This window comes from Mustela lutreola, chromosome 11 (assembly GCF_030435805.1).
Source record: "Mustela lutreola isolate mMusLut2 chromosome 11, mMusLut2.pri, whole genome shotgun sequence".
In the NCBI taxonomy this organism is placed as follows: Eukaryota; Metazoa; Chordata; class Mammalia; order Carnivora; family Mustelidae; genus Mustela; species Mustela lutreola.
The window spans coordinates 69,788,628-69,807,501 of record NC_081300.1 but is presented as its reverse complement, the minus strand read 5'-3'; the positions used below and the strand labels follow the sequence as shown (position 1 = coordinate 69,807,501).

Sequence of the window (18,874 nt, the reverse complement as noted above, 5' to 3'; positions counted from 1 at the left end):
ATGGCATTTCTATCTCTGGCTGCTGGCAGACACTGCATGTCTGGCAGACGTCTGTTGCACCATGTATTGAGACTAGGAGACAACCGGCCCCACACTGGGTCTTCCACCTTACGGAGGTAAAATTCTGACCTTGAAGCATTCTGGTCTGACATTTGCAATGTATTGTAAAACTATCACTACTCAAAAACTTTAAAGTTCATACATGTATTTTATTAAAGGATTAAAATGTTCTTATGGATGCAGGTGCTCTGATGCTTTTAAAATTGCGTAAAAGCAATGGAAGGGGGCCCGAGAGAAAGAAACCACTTATTGGGGTTGAGGGGACACCTAAGAACTCCTGAGCCCTGTGGAGACTGACATGGCCTCACTTTGCTGAGGTTCCTGACTAAAGACAGAGACCAGCTGTCCAGGCTGAGGAGCAGGGGAGGCAGAAGCAGGTGGCCTTTAACCTCTGCCGTGCAGATCTCTGAGGCAGAGGCCTGGGCCCAGGTTGTGTGCGCTATCTAGTAAGAAAACCTCCGTGAGGACCCTAGACCCCAAGGTTGGAAAACGAAGCAAAAGACCTTGGGTTCATATGATCCCCATCCCTCCACCCTGGCCATCTCTTGTGCCAAAGAAGCCCAAGCTAGCTGAACGTATTTAAGGCTCTGTCACCCAACTTAAACCAGATTAGCGTTCACTGTAAATGGTTGCCCTACTACACCTTGTCATGTGGAAGGTCAGGCCCTAGACTGGTGGTTCATTCAAGTTGCCGTGGAGGTGCCGCGACCAGCTAGCACACCGTCTTCGCTGGGGCAGCTCCCACTCTTAATGTCAACTCTTGGGACATGACCTCTGTGCTCTGGCACCTCAGGCAATTCTTTCATCTGAATGATAAACCAGGTGCTGCCTCAGAGGCTCCTCTTGCCACCACCACCCCCACTGTGCTCATATGTCCCTGAGGACTAGCCATGTGCTCCGGTCCCTGCCCCAGAGCATTCCTTCTCAAAGTACACTTTACCACAAGGCAACCCCCAGCCGGCGCTCACACCTCTGCAAACAGCCTCCAGCACCGGGCTTGTCCTCTGCTCGGTCTGGGGGACCTAACCGGTCAGTGTCCAGAGCTGGCGTGAACACTGGTGCCACTCTGCCCTTTCTCCTCCGCACCCAAGTAAGAAGTTAACGTCTTTGCAGACACTTCCCTGGGACTGGGAAACACTCCGCCATGCAGTCTGGCTATGAAGCTTAATCTTAAGTTCTAAACCATACCAGGCAGGAATAAACCAGAGCATCCAGCGCCACCTCATATAGCTTCCGTCTGCTACTCGGGGGGAAGCCAGAGGAGTGGCAGCAGGGGCACCTGCCTCTCCTTAACTGATCACCCTTGCCTCTCCCACGACCTCCACCCAGCCCTACATTGCAGAGCACTCCAGGCTTTTAGAGAACTCTGCCAATGCCTGAAAAGCCCAGACAGAGCTGAGGACAAGGGCCTGGCTATCTGGGATCACCTAGTCACTCCTCCTTGCTGGCCCCTCACTGCAGGTCTTTGCTTTCAACAGCTCTGGATACACCAGGACTCATTCATTTAACAAGTAATTGAGGGCCGTGGGTTGGCACAGGCTTCACTGGTGATTCACACACACATAACCGCCCCCATCACCCTAAGAGGTGGTGACATGGCATTTCTGTCTTGACGCTGTTTCCCCTAGGAGTGTGCCGTCTGTTAGGGAAGATGGGGCAGATAAAAGTTAAGTTAAAGGGTGTTCATTATCCAAAAAGAACTGAGGCTTGAAAAAGCCTCTGAGTCAACCTACTTAAAATGGAGACTAGAGTTACATATAATGAACAGTGGAAAAGGTTTGACTGGAAATTCCTGGAAAACGAAACTACTACTAAAACTAGTAGGTCTCAAAGTGCAACTGCAACTATGGGCTAGTTCTTAGAACAAAATTATTTTATACGTATTTCCCTCCTAAAATTACACGATTGCACAACAGGATACATTTCCGTGGGGCAGTCATTTTTGCAAAAGTTAGGGGCTTCCTCAGTTTCTCTCGAAGCCTCTCTTATTCCATTACTCAAATTGCCCCCTGAAGCACCTCTTTGGTTCCACGAAGCTCTTCCTTTCTTAATGGACCTGACCCTCAGCCCCTTATTTGCGTGACTGTAGTCATTTGAGCAGTTTCCCACCAATACTCTGTGACTTTATGACATTCTACATTTTAAAACTTAAATTGTACTCTGGCACCATTTCATTGTACTGTCAACGTCAGAAATTTACAACATCTCACAATCTTAAGTATGAGATGGAAGGGGGGGTGTGGTGCGGGGAGAGTGGTAAGCACGGGGATGCTTAAAAAGAGACAACAGGCCCCAAATGAAGTCAGCTGTGCAAAGCCCCACGTCCACACATCCTGGCTTGCTACCTGAACTGTACCTTCAGCTCCCCAGGCAGAACCTTTAACCAGTCATCATGGAATTACCTAGTCAGTACTGGTGAGAGAATCCACTTTATATAGCCCCCTCTGATCCTGGGAGAAAGGCCATCTTGCGGAAACAATGCATTCCTTACTAACCATTCCCCTTTCCCATCCCATTTTTGCTTTTAAGAACCCTGCATTTTGTACAGCCCTTCACAGCGCCTTTCTGCTGCTGGATGGTCCTATGTAAATTCATGACCTGCCCAACTAAGGAGTCACTGAATCAAAGCCAATTTGATCTCTGAAGTTACTCAGCTGAATTTTTATTGTTTAACAATGTCTAAGTGGAAAGTAATTTTTTATATGCTCAGTTGTTCGGAGAATACTTTTCACGTGTTCTGACTTTAGCTTTCCTCTACAACTCTGAAGGCCTACATAGATACGGCTTAAAGGAATAAGAAAGCCCATCAGCACATCTGACCAGAGAACCTGCCCTGAAGGGGCAGCAGTGGTGTCAACTCATGGCAATACTAGGTCAGCATGAGCCGAGGCAGGAGGGCAGGTTTGGGGAACTGAGTTGGAGCGCACAGTTTAGCAAATGAGGAAGTACTTGTAAAAAGAGGCCAAGGAAGTCTATTTTCGGTTAAACACTGGTCTCGATTCTTTAACTATTTGGGGTTTCTGAACAGAGAACTGAAAAAGATGATATAAGATTTATTATGGGTCAGACACTGTTTAACTACTTGAATTAACTAACACACTTAATTCTATCAACCTGGTAGGTCAATACTACTCTATCCTCATTTGAAAATAAGGCAGTGGAGGGGTGCCAGGGTGGCTCAGTCAGTTGGGCATCTATCTGCCTTTGGCTCAGGTCATGATTCCAGGGTCCTGGGACTGAGCCCCACGTCAGGCTCCCTGCTCAGTGGGAGTTTGCTTTTTCCTCTCCCTCTGTCTCTCCTCCCAGCTTGTGCTCTGTCTCTCAAATAAATTAGAAAAGAAAAGAAAATTTGACAACAGAGCCTGCACTGCTGTTAAGGCCCTGGCTCAAGGTTACACAGCAAATAAGTAGCAGAACCATGGTTTGAGTTCCAGCTCTCTGCCTCTAGAGAACACACTCTTACCCAGCTTCTCCTTGGTCAGAGCCAGCTGGGAGTGGGTGCTAGGAGGATGAAGGAGTGGGAAGAACAGTGAGAGGCCACGTGCAGGATAAAAGGCCTGAATCAGAGCAGAGAAGGCGCAGGAGCAATTCCAAAGGGACCCTTGGAGTACTAGAGCTATTGCACTGAATTTACACAGGACTATTCATTTTCAAAATACAGAACCACATTACATTTCACACAAAGTAGTCCATGTTGCAAGAAGGAATTAGCTACTCTTTAAAATGTACTAAATTTCTTAGGAGGAGCTCCCTCATTCAACTGTAAGCCTTCGACCTCTCGCACAGAGACAAATCTGTTGGCAGTAGACACCAACTCCATGAAGGGTCAAGATAGCTCTTAGCCTGAAGAAGACACGGTCTGGTGTTGATGTGTGTGGAGCCCTAGGTGGCCCAGACCCAGAGACTGTGGGACTTGTGAACTAGCCCCCTTAGCTGCTTATTTAGGGTGTGGTCTTGACCACTGTACTCTGCTTTAATTTCTCACTTATGGGGATATTTGTCCAATCAAACCACAAGGCTGTTGTTCCATGAAGAAAACCATGTTTTACAGCCTAGTGGCTCTGCAAGTGACACTGAATGCCTACTCTGACAGACTCGCCACACCTTACCAGCTTTCCAGTGTAGTCCAAAGTGGGAGGCGGCAGGAATCCTTGTCTGGACCATGCTTGAAGGCAACAGCATGTCTACTCTGCCAAACCAGAGAGAAGAGAGAAATAGATCAGGTCTTTCCAGGGGTGACAGAAACTCCTGGCCATCTCCAACCAGGAGGTTCCCAACATGAAACACTTCATATTCAGCAACTACAGTCAGACTCTTGATTTTGCCTCAGGTCATGATCTCAGGGTCTTGAGATCAAGTCCCACATTGGGTTCTGTGCTCAGAGCAGAGTCTGCTGGAGGTTCTCTCTCTCCCCCTCCCTCTGCATGCTGCCCCTAAATAAAATCTTAAAAAATATATATATTTTTTCTTTTGGCCATTCAGCTTGGATGACATCTACTACCCTGTCTTCCAGATTGCTGATGCATTCTTCTGCACTATCTAATCTGCTATTATGGATTCCCCTCTAGTGGATCTGTCTAGCATTAGGCCAGCTAGACAGAGGGACGGAAAGAAATGGGGTGCCTGCCAGTGCTTCCATTCTCAGAGAAAGCCCCGACAGATCCTTGTCCTTTAGCCCATGCCCTCACTCTAAAATTAGTTAGTCATAGGGCACAAGACTCTTGATCTGAGGGCTGTGAGTTGGAGCCCCATGTGTGGTGTAGAGTTTACTTAAAATAAAAAATTTCTTTTTAAAAAATTTTTATTTATTTGAACATGAGCAGGGGGGAGGGGCCAAGGGAGAAGAAGAAGCAAGCTCCCCACTAAGCAGGGAGCCTGACTTGGGGCTTGATCCCAGGGCTCCAAGATAATGACCTGAGCCTGAGGCAGATGCTTAACCAACTGAGCCACTTAGGTGACCCTAAAATAAACAATTAAAATAAATTAGTCAATAAATCTCCTTCCCATATGGCACAGGCACTTTTTAAACTGCTGCCTCTGTGCTGAGTCTTAGGGCAAGTGAGCTTGTACATGGGCCCTTTAAAAGTGGACTCTCACTTTCCCACAGCCCTCCAGTTCTCCTGATCAGCCCTGCTAATTTTCAGAGCTCCTGAAGTTACACACCACTGATTTTTTTACAGCCAGATGTTATGAGGGTTCCTCTTCCCAGTGCAGATCTCCATAGCTCGAGGTGCCTGATGAGGGGGCAGGATTTGAACCCCTCACTTCTGAGGGACGATCTCTGTGTCTGTGATATCCCTCCCACTAGTGAGTCACTGTACCAGGGTTATGGGTCCCAACTAGAACATGCCTTTGCCCCTCCTACTCTTCTCCATGTGGCTTTCTTTCTATCTTTAGCTGTGGAAGAGCTGTTCTGCTAGTCTTCAGAACATTCTCAGTGGAGTTGCTACGTATACAGGTGCAGCCTTGGTGTATCCACGGGCGGGAACCTTTGATTATGTAGGAGGATTCTAGTCAAATAACAAAATGGGAGTTTCTAACCCTTGTCAGGCACCTCATTAGGCATAAGAAAACAGGATCCTTGTCCTGATGGAAAGGAGAGTTGAGAGAAGACAGGTAAGTGTGATGAACGTTGCAGAGGAACGTTGCATTGCTGGGAACCTGCACTGAGCCTGTGGCAAATCAAGAGAGGGGGACCTAAGGAAGTAATGTTTAAACTGAGGCCTGAAGGATGAGGGAAAGAGAAGGAAGATGCTGATTCATCGAGTACATACTGTGTGCTAAGCCACTGGCATCATTTCATTTAGTCCTGACAATGACCCTTTAAGTTAGGTATATTGTCCCCATTTTTCAGATGAGGAAACTGAGGCTCAAAAAGCTTCAGAGCCCCATTCAAGGTCACCTAGTTAACAGGTGGCAGAATGAGGACTTAAACTCAAGTCAGCATGATTTAAAAGCCATTCTAATTAGGGGCACCTGGGTGGCTCAGCCGCTGCCTTCGGCTCAGGTCATGATCCCAGGGTCCTGGGATTGAGCTCCGCACTGGGCTCTCTGCTTGGCAGGGAACCTGCTTCTTCCTCTCTCTCTGCCTGCCTCTCTGCCTACGTGTGATCTCTCTCTGTCAAATAAATAAATAAAATCTTTTAAAAAAAAAGCCAACCTAATTAAAGGCTGTTGTCATAGTCATGGCCAGAAAAGATGAGCGCATCAGGATATGGAGAGAAGTGGATGTATGGGCTCAGGAGGTACCAGTACAAGTAGAACTAATGGGACTTAGTACATGGTACTGAGATAAAGGAGGAGGAATCAAAGATGGCTCCTGGTTTCTTTTCTTTTCTTTTCTTTTTTTTTTTTTTTTAAGATTTTATTTACTTAAGAGAGAGAGAGAGCATGAGAGGGGAGAAGGTCAGAGAGAGAAGCAGACTCCCCGTTGGGCTGGGAGCCTGATGCAGGACTCGATCCTGGGACTCCAGGATCACGACCTGATCTGAAGGCAGTCACTTAACCAACTGAGCCACCCAGGCGCCCCTCCTGGTTTCTGTCTTGATCAACTGGGTGAATAGTGACCCACCCAGATGACCTACCAAGATGGAGAAAAGGGAGAAGGAAGTTTAAGGGAAAGAATCATTCACTTAAATTTGATACATTCTACTTCAGTTAAAAAAATTGGCTGATTAAACGAAAACCAAACAGGGAGAGTTCCATGCCTAGAAAGTTCCCCCTCTTCATGCCTCCTCAATCCCTGTGTTCTCTATACCCATTCATCACCCCTTCCTTCTGATGTCCAAAGGCACCCTGATTCTTTTCTGATCCTTGGTCCCTCTGATATCCAAACCCCAAGCAGAACATGACCCAGGACTGCCGAGAGAATGCTGTCCTTAGCCATACCAATCACTCTCACAGAAGTGGCCCTATGGCTGCCACGTGCTTTCACCGGATCTTTTCTGACTGACACTTCCTTCCCTACTAAGGCTGCTGAGTTCCTTCAGGCAAAGCCCCTTCATCATCCTAGTGCTCAAATCATTCTGTGGGAGCAGCCTCTGCCTCCCCACGCTCAGAAGGGCCCTGCCCCTGCTTTAATGGTCTTCTATTGCAGGCTTGAAATTCCTACTGTATTTAATGAGGGGCCCACATCTTTATTTAGCACTAGGTCCCACAGATTATGTAGCTGGTCCTATCTGTACACTTGTGTCATAATGATGGGGAACCTGGAGCAGCATTCTTTCCCATCTCTGGGAATGAGCCTCATTTCCAACTACGACCCACTGCTTTGGAGATAAAGCAAAAAAAAAAAAAAAAAAAAAAAAAGTTCACTTTCTTTGTTTCTATGAAATACAGTTTTATGTTTCTTCCTGGGTAATAACTTAGGAGAGAACCTTGGGACTAAAATGCAGAAATAACAAATTATGGGCTATTAAGTGTGGTTAATTAGTTCTTTATAGCTTAGGCAGAGACATGTCTGACTTCCTCTGGCATACTCAGTGATAGGTAGGGACATGGGCCTGCTTAAATACAACTTAGGGTCCCTCAGGAGGTAGAGGGAATAGCAACTGAGTAATCCCAGCCTGGCTTTTGAAGCTAAAATTCCCACCAAGGCCTCCCCACCAGTGAGAGTATGTTCTCTTGCAAGCCTAATCACTCAGTGATCAGGGACCCTTTACCTGAGACCTGCTCAGCTCTCCTAGTGTGGAGGTGGCCTGTGTGATGTCTAGGCATCATGCAGCAGCCTCTGGGTTGTAACTCATACTTCTGCCCCAGACTCCAAGTTGGTTCCATCTGCCACTCCAGCTCCAAACAGCCACAAATCCTTGCTTACTTCAGTAAACACCTATTTTTTAAAAAACTGAACCAAAAAAATGTTGCTTAGATTCCTTGCTGTTTTAAACAGGATGCAGAAATGCTCTGCCGCCTATGATCACAGCCCTTTGCATCCTGATGAGCTCACGCATAAAGCACTATGACCTCTGAGTGGCAATTCTTCCAGTGTCACTTACAGCAGTAATATCGACAGAAAATATAATCCGCCCCCAAATTCCTTGTTCATAGCCAGTATCAATTCAAACTGGTTATCAAAGGCTTTCAGAATGTACTAGGTCATCCCACTGATTCCCCACTGAACTGATCATGTAACTGCTGCCCTGCTCAGGAAGCTTAGCCTACATCCTTGGTTCACAAAAAGCCTGAATTCCTTCGTCTGGTATCTGCATGCGTCCCATTCTGACATCAGCTGGGCTTTCCAGCTCTATCGCCCTAGAGCCTGCATCCCAGCCACACCAAACTATTCTTTACTCCACGTACTTTCTCCCTTTTATTCGATCTCTTCTCCCTCAACTTTTACGTTCCTATTCATTGAGTGCCTAACCTTGCTAGGTCTGGGGAATACAATAGGAAGAAAGCAGGCCCAGTCCCTAGGTCTAGTGAATCCATAATCACACAAACCTTTGTGGCAAAGTGTAAGAAGGGCTATGGGGGAAAGGAAAGGAGGCTCTGAGTGCCCACATCAGGGGCTTGGTCTAGTCTGGGCATCAGGAAAGCTCACTTGAGGAGTGTGATTTTTAATTTTTTTAAAAGATTTTATTTATTTATTTATTAGAGAGAGTGTGTGCAAATGCCTGCACACATGCAAATGGGGGAGGAGGAGAGGGAAAGAGAGAGAACCCCAAGCAGACTCTGCACTGAGCATGGAGGCCAACACTGGGCTTGATCCCCCAACCCTGAGATCAAGATGTGAGTTGAGATTGAGTCAGAGGCTTAACCAACTGAGCCACCCAGGCATCCCTTGAGGAGTGTGATTTCTGAGACCAGAAACAGAGGTGGTAACTGGGCACCAACTAGCAGCCAGGGCAGGCTACTAGGAGGGCATGTTCAGGCCGGACTAGCATGGAAGGAGCCCTGGAAGCAAGGCCATTTTGAGGGAAGCACTGACAGACCAGAGAGGCGTGCAGAGGGCAAGAGGAGATGTGAGTTCAGGTTAGGATAAGCTGAGTCTGAACCCAAAGTAGGTGGTTGTCATCTCTAGAGCCAGGGGAGATCTTTGAAGGATTTTCAATAGTAGTATCAGGGTCTATGTTTTTAAAGTAGGCTCTGTGCTCAATGTGGGGGCTTGAACTTTCAATCCTGTTATCAAAAGTTGCATGCTCTCCCGACTAAGCCAGCCAGGTGTCTCATCAGAGTTGTTTTTAAGAGGCTTCTGGAAGGGGTGCAGGGCACTTGCTGGGGCAATCAGATGAGAAGGGAGGAGCAGTGCAATAAAGTGTATGGGGGGGCGTTGGGTGGCTCAGTAAATTAAACATCTGCCTTTGGCTCAGGTCATGATCCCAGGGTCCTGGGATCGAGTCCCATGTCAGGCTGTCTGTTCAGCAGGAGCTTGCTTGCTTCTCCCTCTTCCTGCCACTCCCTTGCTTGTACTCTTTCTGTGTGTCAAATAAACAAATAAAATCTTAAAAAACAAAACCCAAAAACTTAAAAAAATAAAAAAAAGAAAGAGAGAAGTGTGTGGGTTGTAGAGAGGGGATAAGCCAGATCTCAGTCTTGCACAGTGGGAAGGACAGCGGTGTCATCTAGTGAGGCTCTGTGTGTCCTGGGGAAGTCTGGGGGCTTGTTCTAAAGAAGGCTCTCTGAGTGTTGTGCGCAGAGGCATGTCTGGGGTAGAGAGGAATGTGTGCCATTTGAGGCAGAGTGATGGAACTGGAACAGTGGATGGGAAGGAGCTTGCCCAGACAGAAGGAACAGGAGGCCAAGGACTAACCTAAAGACCAGGGAGAAAAAATGGAGTTGGCAAAGAGGGTCAAAAAGGAAAGAATGAAGTTATGGTGCCAAAAAAACAGGGAAGAGAGTATGTCAGAAAGCACCAGCCACAAAGGGCAAGTGGGCCCCTCAAAGAAAAGAGGGAAAGAATGGCATAAAGGAAGAAGAGTAAATCTTAAGTCCAGAAGGCAGAGCACAGGGAGGCCGTGGAGCTGGAGCTTCAGGTGCAGGTGGGACTGGACAGAGAGGAGGGGGAGGTGGCAGGGGAGGCTTGGACTGGAGGTCAGTGACGCTAGATCCAGAGGGGCCTCTGTAAGGAGTTTGGTCCTGATTCTCAGGGTCAGCAGAGGGTTGTTAGTTCGATTTGGTTTGTCTTTTTTTTTTTTTTTTTTTTTTTGGTTTGTCTTTTTAATTAGAAACAAAGTGCAGGCTCCTTGTAAATAAATTAAGAACCACCCTCTACCAAAACAAACTCTGTAGCACCAAAGAAGTGTATGTTAACAACCGGAAGTTCCTTCTGCTAAATCCCACCCCTGAGCTAGCATTTCAGTGTTATCATCCCAGACTTTTCTGCCATTCACAGACTTCTTAGTTTCACGAAGACAGGATCATGCTACAGGTAATTTTTCCAACTTTCCAGCAGTAATCGTGGGTTTCCCCCTGGTCTGACTGGCGGCATCGTGCTCCACAGCCGGGACAGACCTGTGCTGACTACGGCTGTGTAACCCAATTGCCACTGAATTCGCAGGTTAAATGATACAAAGCCGTTACCTCACGGTTTTTGTGTTCAGGAGTCTGGCACAGTGTGGCTGTGCTCCTCTGCTCACAGTCTCCCAGGGCCGCCCCCCCATCTGAGACTTGGGGTCCTCTTCCAACCTCTTTCAGATTGTTGGCAGAATCCTCTTCCTTGCAGCTTCAGGACTGAAGTTGGCTTCCTTGCTGGTGGTTGACTGGGGCCGCTCAGCCCCTAGAGGTTTCCTTCATTCCTTACCAGGTGATTCCCTCCATCTTCAAAGCCAGTAACAAATACACCTCAAGCTTCACACTTCTTCTAGGAAGAGTTGAATCTTTTTGAGGAGTCACCTGCTTAGGTCAGGGCCACTCAGGATAACCTCTCTTTTGGAAGGTCAGCTGTGCCATCTGACAACCTAATCAGGGAAACAGAATCCATCCCACTCCAAGTCTCATCCACACTCAAGGGCAGGGTCACTGCAGCTTCACCTTAGAATTCTGCCAGGCGCAATACCATACAATCGCCTTCCAATATAGGGACAGGTAAATTGTTACCCATGTTTTGCTTTCTAAAAACAATTACACTTAGTAGTTTTTACATATATTGTGTATGCTTTGTAAATATTTTTATTTGGTTTTAAAAAGTGGCATTTCTGGGTTGAGCATATAATCACAGTTTAATTTTTAAAAATATACATAGATTTATGTAAAAGAAATAAGCATCTCTTTAGAATCTACTTGGCTTTTCTTAGACTTTCCTTACTTTTTGTTTTTAAAAAAGATTTTCTTTATTTAACAGAGAGTGATTCAGTGAGAGAAGAAATACAGGCAGGGGGTGGGGAGAGGGAGAACCAGGCTTCCCACTGTGCAGGGAGCCTGACACGGGGCTCCATTCCAGGACTCTGGGATCATGACCGGAGCCGAAGGCAGGTAGATGCCCAACAACTGAGCCATCCATCTCCCCAGACTTTCCTTATTTTTGATGACTGACAGTTTTGAGGTACTAATCAGGTATTTTGTAGAATACCCCTTAATTAGCATTTGATGTTTTCCTCATGCTTAGACTAGGGTTTTTTAGGAGAAAGAATATAGAAATAAAGTGTCATTCTCATCACAGCCACTGAAGGGTACATACTATCAACATGTCCCTGTTCATGTTGGCCTGGATCACCTGGTTGAGGTCGTGTTTGTCAGATTTCCCCACTGCAAAATGACTCTTTTTCCCCCTTTCCATACTTTGAATGTTGGAAGGAAATCATTATGTGAAGCCCACACCTACAGAGTAGGAAGTCATGGTCTATCCCACTGAGAGCACAGTATCTATATTAATCATGTAGAGTTCTACAAAGGGGATTTGTCTGTTCTCCTCTTTTAATTTATTTATATGATCACTGATTAATATCAGTATGGTCTCATGAATATGTACTTTACACTTTGGATTATACTCCTTTAGAGTTGACATAAGGTTTATTTGCCTGCTTGGGTACTCTTAGGATTTTGCACTGATGGATAACACTATTTCTACATGTGACAATCTCTAGTCTCTTTGACATTCTGTGGTGTAGTTTATTTTTTTTTAAAGATTTATTTATTTATTTGAGAGAGCATGAGCCAGGGGAGGGTCAGAGGGAGAAGGAGAGATAGACAGACTCCCTGCTGAGCAGGGAACTCAACCTGGGGCTCAATTACAGGACCCTGGGATCATGACCTGAGTTGAAGGCAGAGGCTTAGCCCACCTGAGTGCCCAGGTGCCCCAGTATAAACTTTTCTAATCCTGATGGCAAATTTAATGCTCTACTTTATTTTTATTGTTTAAAGTGTTCTAATCTTGGCCACTGGGGACTCTTTTAGTTGGCTCCTGTGCCCTCTGGAATATGCCATATTTGTGTTATTTTATTGTTTGTTTGTTTGTTTCATGAGCACAATGTGGGGTTTGAACTTACAACCTTTGGATCAAGACCTAAGCTAAGATCAAGAGTCTGATGTTTGAGGGAGAGGAAGCAAGAGGGTGGAAGAGTAGGACTGAAATATCATTAGGTCCCAGGAGTTCAGCTAGACAGTTATCAAACCATTCTGAACACCTACAAACTCAACAGGAGATAGAAGAGAAGAGCAGCAATTCTAGAACAGAGAATTGACCACTTTCCAGAAGGTAGGACATGTGGAGAAATGAATCTGAAGCAACGGGAAGACAGACCGCAGAGGGAGGGGCCGGTTACTGGGCTGAGAGCGAGCAGCGAAGCACAAAATTGGAACTTTTAGAAGTCTGCTCCACTGAGGGAAGTCACTCCAGAGCTAAGTGGGGGTGGAGCCCTCACAGGGACAGTGTAGTCTCAGGACCCATGCGGTCATAGAGAGACCAGGAGTGTCTGAGTGTGGCAGAGCTTCCAGGTATTGGAGTGGGGAGGCTGGCTGCAGAGACAGAGACGAGGAGGGGGCTCTCAGCTCAGGGTTACGTGTTAAACCATGACCCAAGGCACAGTTGGGCCACTGCTCTTTGAGCAGGGACCCCACAAGTGGCAGATCCGGAGAGATCCCCTCCTTCCTCCTCCGGGAGGAGCAGTGTGGGAGTGCATGGCAGGAATCTGCTGGATTTGGAGACTCTAAATGGGGTGGCCACATGCCAGAGATACAAACGCTTGGTCACAGGATGGGTGAGCTCCAAGTGCAGCCCGAGACCTGGAGATGGGAGGGACTGACTGCTTTTCTCTGAGGGCAATGAGGAGTGGGGTCCCGAGCTCTTGTCTCCCTCCTACAGGCCAGAGATTTGAAAGCCACCATCCTCATCCCCATCCCCCAAAGCTGTATGGAAAGCATTCAGGGAACAAAAGCTACAGAGAGGGAACCCAAGCAGATTACTTAGCCTGGCTCCTGACAAGGGCAGTGCAATTATGCCTCAGGCAAAGACATTTGAGAATCATGCAACAGGCCCCTCCCTCAGAAGATCATCAAGAACATCCTGCCAAGACCAAGTTCACCGATCAATGAGAACTGCGGAACTCCAAAGCTAGGGGGAAAGCAACACATTGAATTCATGGCTTCTTTCCCATGATCCTTCAGCCTTTCAAAGTTAACTTTTTTAAATTTTATTTTTTTCTTATTCTATTTAACTTTTCCTCTTTTTTTTTTTCTTTTAAGATTTTATTTATTTATTGACACAGAGAGAGATCACAAGTAGGCAGAGAGGCAGGCAGAGAGAAAGGGGGAAGCAGGCTCCCCGCTGAACAGAGAGCCCAATGCGGGGCTCGATCCCAGCACTCTGAGATCATGACCTGAGCCGAAGGCAGAGGCTCAACCCACAGAGTCACCCAGGAGCCCCTAACTTTTCCTCTTTCTTATTTTAACATTTTAAAACTATTTTATCTTATCAAATACCTTTTTTAAAAGAAAAATCTTTTAAAATTTTCACTGTTAAATTCATATTCTATCCCTTCATTGTATTTAACCTTATTTTTTTGTATACATTCAGGTTTTTTTTTCTTTAAAATTCTGGGATACAATTTCTTCTCATAGATCAAAATATACCCTTAATCTAGCACATGGCTTTGTTCTAGTCTCCAGCCTGATCACATTCTCTCCTCTTTTTTCTTTTTCCAACCAACTTCTTTTCAGTTCCTTTCTTAGAATATTTTAAAATTTTCATCTTTACAGTTATATTCCATCCTTCATCGTGTTTACCCTTATTTGTGTGTGTGTGTGTGTGTGTGTATAAAAGTTTTTCTTTCTTTGAAATTTTGGGAGGTAGTTTCATCTAAGAGACCAGAATACACCCAAAATCAAGTGGGTGGCTCTGTTCTATTCACCATTCTAATATATATATTTCTAAAATTTCCCCCTTTTTCTTCTTTCCCCAGTTTTGCACCTCTTTTGATTTGATTAGCATATATTTTTCTGGGGTCTTTGCCACCCTTTTAGTATTTGTTCTTTTTCTCTCATTCATCAATTTTTATCTGGACAAAATGACAAGGCAGAAAAACTCACCACAAAAAAAAAAAAAAAGGAAGAGGCAGTACTGATGGCTAGGGACTTAATCAATATAGACATCAGTAATATGTCAGAATTAGAGTTCAGCATGATGATTATCAAGATGCCAGATGGGGTTGAAAAAAGCATGGAGGGTATTGGAGAATCTTTCTCTGGAGAAATAAAATGCCTTTCTGGAGAAATAAAAGAACTAAAATCTAACCAAGTTGAAATAAAAAAAGCTATTAATGAGATACAATAAAAAAAGAGGCTCTTACTGCTATGATAAATGATGCAGAAGAGAGAATCAGTGATATAGAAGACCAAGTAACAGAGAATACAGAAGCTGAGCAAAAGAGAGATAAACAACTACTGGGCCATGAGGGGAGAATTTGAGAAATAAGTGATACCATAAGACGAAACAGTATTAGAATAATTGGGATCCCAGAAGAAGAGAGAGAGAGAGGGACAGAAGGTATATTGGAGCAAATTATAGTAGAGAATTTCCCTAATATGGCAAAGGGAACAAGCATCAAAATCCAGGAGGCACAGAGAACCTCCCTCAAAATCAATAAAAGTAGGTCCACACCCCATCATCTAATGGTAAAACCTACAACTCTAAGTAACAAAGAGAAATTCCTGAAACCAGCTTTACACACGAGGTCTGTAACATACAATGGTAGAAATATTAGATTGGCAGCAGACCTATCCACAGAGACTTGGTAGGCCAGAAAGGACTGGATTGAGAGCACTAAAGGAGAAAAATTTGCAGCCAAGAATACTATATCCAGCTAGGCTTCATTGAAAATAGAAGGAGAGATAAAAAAGCTTCCAGAACAGGGTTGCATGGGTGGTTCAGTGGGTTAAAGCCGCTGCCTTTGGCTCAGGTCATGATCCCAGAGTCCTGGGATCGAGCCCCGCATCAGGCTCTCTGCTCAGCAGAGAGCCTGCTTCCCTTCCTCTCTCTCTGCCTGCCTCTCTGCCTACTTGTGATCTCTGTCTGTCAAATAAATAAATAAAATCTTTAAAAAAAAAAGTTTCCAGGACAAACAAAAATTAAAATTATTTGCGAACACCAAACCAACCCTATAGGAAATATTGAAAGGGGTCCTCTAAGCAAAGAGAGAGCCTAAAAGTAACAGACCAGAAAAGAACAGAGACAATATACAGTAAGAGTCACCTTACAGGCAATACAATGGCACTAAATTCATATCTTTCGATCGTTACCCTGAATGTAAATGGGCTAAATGCACCAATCAAAAGACACAGGATATCAGAATGGATAAAAAAAAAATGAAACCCATCAAAAGGCTGTCTACAAGAAACTCATTTTAGACCCAAAGACACCTCCAGATTTAAAGTAAAGGAGTGGAAAACCATTTACCATGCTAATGGCCATCAAAAGAAAGCTGGGGTAGCAATTCTTATAACAGATAAATTAGATTTTGAGCCAAAGACTATAATAAGAGATGAGGAAAAACACTCTATCATACTTGAGGGGTCTGTCCAACAAGAAGATCTAACATTTTTTTTTTTTGAAGATCTAACAATTTTAAACTAACTAAACTAACCAAATCCACTAGCATGGAAGCAGCCAATTATATAAACCAATTAATAACAAAATCAAAGAAACATATTGGCAATAATACAATAATAGTAGGGGATGTTAACACCCCCCTCACTGAAATGGACAGATCATCTAATCAAAAGCTCAACAAGGAAATAAAGGCCTTAAATGACACACTGGACCAGATGGACATCAGAGATATATTCAGAACATTCCATCCCAAAGCAATAGAATACACATTCTTCTCTAGTGCACATGGAACATTCTCCAGAATAGATCACATCCTGGGTCACAAATCAGGTCTCAAATGGTACAAAAAACTGGGATCACTGCCTGCATATTTTCATATCACAATGCTCTGAAACTAGAACTCAATCACAAGAGGAAAGTTGGAAAGAACTCATACATGGAGGCTAAAGAGCACCCTACTAGAGAATGAATGGGTCAACCAGGAAATTAAAGAAGAATTTAAAAAATTCTTGGAAACAAATGAAAATGAAAACACAACTGTTCAAAATCTTTGGGACACAGTAAAGGTGGTCCTGAGAGGAAAGTATATAGCAACACAAGCCTTTCTCAAGAAACAAGAAAGGTCTCAAGTACGCAACCTAACCCTATACCTAAAGGAGCTGGAGAAAGAACAGCAGGAGAAGAGAAATAATAAAGATCAGAGAAGAACAGGAGAACAAATCCACAAACTAGGAGCTGTTCTTTGAATAACAAGATTGATAAACCCCTGGCCAGACTTATCAAAAAGAAAAAAGAAAGTACCCAAGTTAAAATCATGAATGAAAGAGGAGAGATCACAACCAACACCAAAGAAATACAATTATAATAATATGAGTAACTATACGACAGCAAATTTGACAATCCTGAAGAAAAGGATGCATTCCTAGATACATATAAACTACCAAAACTGAACCAGGAAGAAACAGTAAACATGAACAGACCCATAACCAGTAAGGAGATTGAAGCAGTCGTCAAAAGTCTCCTGACAAACAAGAGCCAGGGCCAGACAGCTTCCCAGGGGAATTCTACCAAACATTTAAACATTTAAAGAAGAGTCTATATCTATTCTCCTGAAACTGTTCTAAAAGATAGAAATGGAAGGAAAACTTCCAAACTCATTTTATGAGGCCAGCATTACCCTGATCCCAAAACCAAAGACCCCATCAAAAAGGAGATTTACAAACCAATATCCTTGATGAACACAGATGCAAAAATTCTCACCAAAATACTAGCCAATAGGATCCAACAGTAATTAAAAGGATTATGCACCATGACTAAGTGGGATTTATTCTTGGGCTGCAAGGTTGGTTCAACAACTGCAAATCAATGTGATACGATACATTAAGAAAAGAAAGAGTAAGAACCATATGATACTCTCAATAGATGCTGGAAAAGCATTTGACAAAGTACAGCATCCTTTCTTGATCAAAACTTCAAAATGTAGGGATAGAGGGTACATACCTCAATATCATCAAAGCCATCTATGAAAACCCCACAGCAAATATCATTCTCAATGGGGAATAACTGAAAGCTTTTCCCTGAAGGTCAGGAACACAGCAGGGCTGTCCACTATCAACACTGCTAGTAATATAAGTCCTAGCTTCAGCAATCAGACAATGAAAAGAAATTAAAGGCATCCAAATCGACAAAGAGGAAGTCAAATTCTCACTCTTCACAGATGCTATGATACTTTCTATGGAAAACCCAAAAGACTCCACTCCAAATCTGCTAGAACTCATACAGGAATTCATTAAAGTGTCAGGATATACAATCAATGCACAAAAATCAGTTTTATTTCTATACACCAACAGTAAGACAGAAAAAAGAGAAATTAAAGATCCCATTTACAACTGCATCCAAAACCAAAAGATACCTAGGAATAAACCTAACCAAAGAGGCAAAGAATCTGTAGTCAGAAATCTATAAAATACTCATGAAAGAAATTGAGGAAGCCACAAAGAAATGGAAAAACGTTCCATGCTCATGGATTGGAAGAAGAAATATTGTGAAAATGTCTATGCTACCTAAAGCAATCTACACATTTAATGCAATCCCTATCAAAATATCATCAATTTTTTTCAAAGAAATGGGACAAATAATCCTAAAATTTATATGGAACCAGAAAAGACCCTGAATACTCAGAGGAATGTTGAAAAAGCAAGCCAATGTTGGTGGCATCACAATTCCAGACTTCGAGCCCTATTACAAAGTTGTAATCATCAAGACAGTATGGTACTGGCACAAAAGCAGACACATTAATCAATGGAACAGAAAAGAGCCCAGAAATAGACCCTCAACTCTATGGTCAACTAATCTTCGACAAAGTAGAAAAGAATGTCCATAAAAAAAAGACAGTCTCTTCGACAAATGGCGTTGGGAAAAATGGACAGCCACATGCAGAAGAATGAAACTGGACCATTTCCTTACACCACACACAAAAATAGATTCCAAATAGATGAAGGACTTCAATGTGAGAAACGAATCCATCAAAATCCTTGAGGAGAACACAGGCAGCAACCTCTTCGACCTCAGCCGCAGCAACTTCTTCCTAGAAACATGGCCAAAGGCAAGAGAAACAACAGCAAAAATAACTATTAGGACTTCATGAAGATCAAAAGCTTTTGTACAGTAAAGGAAACAGTCAACAAAACCAAAAGACAACTGACAGAATGGGAGAAGATATTTGCAAATGACATATCAGATAAAGGACTAGTACCAAAAATCTATAAAGAACTTATCAAACTCAACACCCAAAGAACAAATAATCCAATCAAGAAATAGGCAGAAGACATGAAC

General features: G+C 43.9%; 1 long non-coding RNA gene across 1 annotated transcript in view; it reads right to left on the bottom strand.

The window, feature by feature from the left end:
• LOC131811567 (uncharacterized) overlaps positions 1–15,083 on the bottom strand; it is a 44,217-nt gene extending 29,134 nt beyond the window's left edge. Inside the window, exons 1-3 of the long non-coding RNA XR_009345996.1 lie at positions 10,579–15,083; positions 7,722–7,903; positions 4,170–4,249 (exon numbers count right to left, since the gene is read on the bottom strand). This is a non-coding gene — a long non-coding RNA (uncharacterized LOC131811567). The remainder of the gene's footprint in view (positions 1–4,169; positions 4,250–7,721; positions 7,904–10,578) is intronic.
• Positions 15,084–18,874: the final 3,791 nt, after the last annotated feature.